The 5,958-nt window shown below is 32.8% G+C and overlaps 1 pseudogene; it reads right to left on the reverse strand.

Moving 5' to 3' along the window:
- Positions 1–4,410: 4,410 nt before the first annotated feature.
- On the reverse strand, positions 4,411–5,733 carry LOC149577972 (F-box only protein 6-like; annotated as a pseudogene).
- Positions 5,734–5,958: the final 225 nt, after the last annotated feature.

Consider the following 5,958-nt stretch of genomic DNA (forward strand, 5'->3'; position numbering starts at 1 on the left):
ATCTTTTAGAGAATATGTCACTATCTTATATTTTCTGTAATCTACTATTTGACTCCCAATTGCATGTGTATTATCCATATGTTCACAAGTTGATAAAAGTTTCTAAGAACCACAAATTAAGCATGTACCATCCGAGCATGACAACTTTTAAAAATTTTGACTATCCCCTATTCCACATAAAATATTGAATATGAATTTCCTTGAAGATCTAGGTGGCTATGTCACAATCCTACAAAACAAACTTTAAGAAATCTCTCCCAAAAAAAGAGCCTAAAATGTTGGCAAATCCAACATTTTGTGGCTAGGAAAATTTTAATGTCGAGGGTGATTTTTTTGTTCCATATAAGAAAATAAAATATTATATGTTGGTGATTTTTTTCTTTCCCTAGCAAAAATCATTTTAAATGTGGCGAATTAATATTTTTTCTTGCTGGCATATAAATAAATGATGACTATTTTTTCCTTTGCCAAAAATGAATTAATAATATTAGAGGTGAATTACTTGTTTTGTAGGAAAATGAAAAATAATGGTCTTGGCTAATCTTTTAGTGGTAAACTGAAAAATTGTTTAATCTAAAAGCAAATTTGCATGTGTATTGGCTAGTGACTATATTGACTACTGAGTAGTCACTTCAAGTTTCAACTTGTGAACTATCTTAGATCTATTATTAATAATCTTGTAACATCGTTACATTAGTGTCGCTATTACCAAGTCAGCTACTATCACTTTCCTATTGTTAATAGTAAATACAATAGTTTTATTAGTCGTTGATTAATTAGAGATCAACGATAAAAGATGCATTTCAGGACCACTCACTTGAAAAGACTTGGAGTCGCATGAACTTTTGCATAGTAATCTCTGACTGGAATTTACTCAATGTCAGGAACTTTCAATTGTCCGACATTAATGCAAGTAAATTTTGGCATTTCACACACTTGAAAATTAATAGGAATACGAAAAATATATATGAAAGATCGTGAACACCAAATAATTTAATGCAACTACCATTAAATAGCCTCTTCAATTCCTCTTTCATTATCATTTCTCAAATTCTTCAATTTGAATTTGGTTTTTGGAGTCTCTTGAATCTTAGTCATGGATATGTCAATTCCCCTGAAATGCACTACAATGGCTCTACAAAAGCCTTTTTTGGGCAGGATTTTTGATGATGTCCTTGCCATGGTTTGCAAGCCAGATGCCCAAAATTCTTTTATCTTCCATGCTATATTCATGGTCCTTGGCCATGAATTCTTAAAAAATGATAAGAGGTACTGTGTGTCCATGAATATTAACTCCCACCTCCTCACGTCTCTTCTCGACCTTGGAGGTAGTCAAATAGACATTTTAATGCTTATACATAATGTTTTTAAGGAAGCGTCTTTAGAAGATGATGTCAAAATTCTTGTATTGGCCAAGCAAGTACTAGGGCTGGTCATTGGCATCCCTTTTGTAGATGTAGTAGACAAGTGTTGGGAGGAAGGCATAGGGTGCATTATACATAAGCATCCTTTCTTGCTTGGCATGAACGAACAACAATTGACTCGCCATCAAAAGTGAGCACGACTCAAAAGGGATTTTCTACAGAAGTGGTTGTTGTTGGACGACATCAGCGAAACTGACTTCACATGGCTAGATGAGTTTAGCGACATCATCTTCTCCAATAGATTCCTCGTGGAGGGACTTGAAGACCTTTCTGATTGAAGGCTTCAAGCCCTTGGCCCCTTAGCTTGCTGATGCTTCCAGCCTCCCTGGTTCCCTGTTTCCTAAATCCTTAGTCCTTTTTCCTTAACCTTTGTGGCATTGTCCTAGGGCAAAAGAATGTTTTTAAGATATCTATTTTTTCTTTGGATTGGGCCTTTCCCTTTAATGTAAATTACGAAATAGTAAAACAAGGCTGATTTAATCAGCTATTTTGAATATTTATGCTTTGTGCAAATTACAATGTACATTCTAAAATATTATCAATGAAAACAATAGTTTTTGGCTTCTCAAATCGTTGTTCCAACTTCATGTTAGTCTATGACTTTGTTTTTGGCATCTCGATTCTCAATGCATCGTTGAAATGTTAGTCTGCGACTTTTTTAAAAATAATTAACTGTTAATAGTTATAAAGTTAGAACCTAGAAACAAAAAAAGGGTTTCAACAATCCCTTTATGGTTTCATATAATATATTTGATTAACGATTTATAGTAAAAAATTATTCAATTGAAAATAATCCAATTAAATGTTTTGTATTTCTAAAACTATTTTTCTTTAATTTGATTGGTTAAAACAAATGGAGCGATAAGAGCAGATTGCAAGGAAAACTAAAGATTATAATCTTAACAAAGTTAAATAAAATTTTGATAATTTGTGTCAATTGTTTATTTCATACCTATCTTGTCACCTACCTTTTTTTTATTATGAAATATTTTAAATGATGATTCATGAAGAATAGTTTATAAACAATTATCACAATTTTCAATATATGTTAATAATTTATAGATAATTAAACTATATTACATTTTAATTTTGAAACTAAATAATAAATATGAATCAAAACATAGCATTTGTAGTTATATTTTTTAATTTTAATTATTTTATTTAAATTAAACTATTGTCATTATTATTTCATATCTTACACCAATTTATTTTATAAAATTCAACATATCTTCATTGAATTTTTCATATCTTCATTGACAATAAAAAGTTTAAACTTTATGATAGAAAAGAAATCATTTCTATAATAGAAAATAAAATCCTTTATTTATATTATATCATAACTATTATAATAATTAGTTAGTAAAAAATTTAAAACATTTTCTTTACAAAAATTAAATAATTTTAAGTAAATATAAAGTTACCTAATAACAAATGTAAAATCTTATAAACAAATAAATTTCACTTTTAAAAGTAAATAAGATAATAAGTGTAAACTAAAATATAAGATCTAATATATAATTTAAGTTAAAGTAATTGTCACCCACATTAAAATTTTCTCAATAACTAAAATTTATGATAAGAAACAATTATTTCTAATGTCTTTAGTTTTGCATTTAAATATAAACTTAATAAAAGAGAATAAAAGAGTTTTTTTTACTTACTAATTTTAACACCAACAACAATAAAAATACATAAATATTACTAAATCTATTGTTATTTATCTAATAGATAATCCATCTTCTTAAATATGGTTTATCTTCCAACTTTCAAAATCGTATAGATAACACAAGAGCATAACAAGAATCGTTTGCATAAATAATTTATAGTGTCTCAAGCTTCACCTATTTTTAAAATCAAAGCAATAAATCCAGCCAAAAATCTAAAACACATGCATCTTATAATAAGAAACACTAAAACAGATACCATCTTGAAGCACACAAATTTTTTTCTTCTAAATCAAATCTCATGTATGACTTGAAGTCTAATTTTCAGAAACTTACACCAGCAAAAAATTCAATTAATTGTAATCTTAAATGACTTCTCAATTTTAATCAAATGACATGTGAAATATTCGTCAAAAGTTCCTAGGATCCTTTATTATACGTCTCTTTTTACATAATTAGGGTCTGTTTGGCAATAGGAATATAAAAATAGGAATAGGAATACTTATTCTTAAATAGAAAATGGGGTTACATATTCCTATTCTTGTTTGGTTCACCCAAAATTTGATGTGGAATTCATAGACTCAAAAATTTATGTTTTCTAAAATTAAAAAAATTAGAATAGGAATAGAATACCAGACCTAGAGAGTGGCCAATGCCCAATTTTTTTTAGGGGTAGCCAATGAATGAATTGTGAGCTGGAGGAGTGAAGGAAGAGTGGGAAAGATATATACATGTCGATATGACATCTAACCAGCATGCCCATCACTATATTGATTAAATCTAAACACAGAGTAATATTAACTCAACAATTTATGTTTTCTAAAATTAAAAAAATTCGAATAGAAATAGAATACCAGATCTAGGGAGTGGCCTACGGCCCAGTTTTCTTTTTGATAGCCAATGAATGAATTGTAAGCAGGAGGAGTGGAGGGAGAAAAGATATATACATGTCGATATGACATCTAACCAGCATGCCCGTCACTTTATTGATTAAATCTAAATAGAGAGTAGGATTAACCGCAATTTTAGACAAAGCTCACTTCTTCACCTAATCTATCATGTTTTTTTTCCATTGCGCGTATCTACTACTGAAGTACAGTTCAAACGAGAACCTGACCTATGAGATTCGCTATCAACTACTTGTGACTTTGTAAAAGCATCTACTGCAATTAATTAGGAGCTTACATATGACTACAATATCCAAGGTCAATTTTTCAACGATTTAAAATAGAAGAAACTTGGACATGATAGAAGCTTAAATCCATGAATATTTGAGAGCAGATGACTGTAACGTTGATATATGCACATTTTTACGTGAATGATTGGAATAACGAGACGACAACAAATTACAGGTCATATAAATCAGATAAATGAACAGAGCTACAAGAAAATGAGTCGGATTTATGCAATGTTGAGAATCAGCTGTACAGTCGACCACAAACGTACATATATAACTAAGATTTAAGCTTGGTGGTCACAACTGACAGTGTGAAATGGGGTGAAGAGGAAACGCGTATAGATGGGAGGCGCGGCCTTGTGGGAAAGCGGGATCTTTGGCTACCCATTCCCACCTTTTTGTTACCATGTTAAACGCCAGTGCTCTCGGACTGAGCTGAGTGATTATGCACACCCACTCACCCACCCCACAACATATCAATCTCTGCCTCATATTGTACTCAGAAGAAGCCATGAATTCTAACTCCATATCCTCACCCATTTCTTCCAATAACACCCATTTATGTAACCCCTCTTCTTTCTTTGATTCGCCCTTCTTTTTCACGAGTTGCCATATCTCAACTTTACTGTATTTACCACTCTCTCTTCTCTTCCTCATAATTACCATTAACAAAACTCCTCTGCATCCCACAAGGCAAGGCGAGGACACGTCATTACATCTTACAGGCATTTCTGCTTCCAACTCTTCCCACACATCTCTCTTCTCATCGAAAGTAACAACGCCACAAGGCATCTCTACAATGCAATAAAATAGATTGTTTACCCAGACCCCTGCATCCACCCCAAATTTGGCTTCAGCCATTGTTTGCCCTGACATTTTTCAAATTTGAGTCTTGGAATCATATAATTCTGTCAGCAATCCTCCAAAATTGTTCACAGCGCGGTCCTCCTCTCCCACTACCATGATCTTGTACGTCCCCTCTTTGACAAGATTCAAGCTCACTTTGTGTATGAACCGAATCTTATTCATGGGCGGCAGATTTTTGACTAACTTTCTGACGGGATCACAAATGCTCAACGCCCTGCAATCTGCCACTAAATTCCCCAGACAAACCAAATTCCCGCTAGCGCTAACGATACTCTGTCTGTGGAAAGGAGGATTCCGAATCTTGTGCCACCGTTTTAGTGAAAAGTCGAAGGCGCATGAAAACATCCCAGAGGTGCAGAGGAGGAGCCATGGATTCCCCTGTTCCGTTCTTTGCAGATAACTATTTGAAGATAAAAATTGCCTCCATTCTTTGCACACGCTTTTGAACTGCATAGCAGTTGCCAGGGGCAAGAAAAGCAGTACCATTTGTAGGACATCATTGGGAAGATTTTTCCACAGATCAGAATCCATATTTACTTCTTCAGGTGCCTCATTCTGCATTCTTATTATGATTCATTCTGTGGACTATGTGCAGAAGAAGACGATAGAATTCGAGTTGGATTTTGCTACGAATTTCTCGAACGTGCATGCACTTTCTTATTAAAATAGAAGGAACAAAATCCCTCGTGGAATATACCGTGAACACGGCATGAATGTTGATGTGGTGAATATTTCTACCTTGGGGAGCGTGACAACCAATTAGAAATAGTGAAGACCAGAAGAAGCACGCAGCTCTTTTTTATTTAAACGAGTTTTTGAAGGGATG

This window comes from Cupressus sempervirens, chromosome 1, assembly GCF_028749045.1.
Source record: "Cupressus sempervirens isolate cs-2001-9-10 chromosome 1, ASM2874904v1, whole genome shotgun sequence".
NCBI lineage: Eukaryota > Viridiplantae > Streptophyta > Pinopsida > Cupressales > Cupressaceae > Cupressus > Cupressus sempervirens.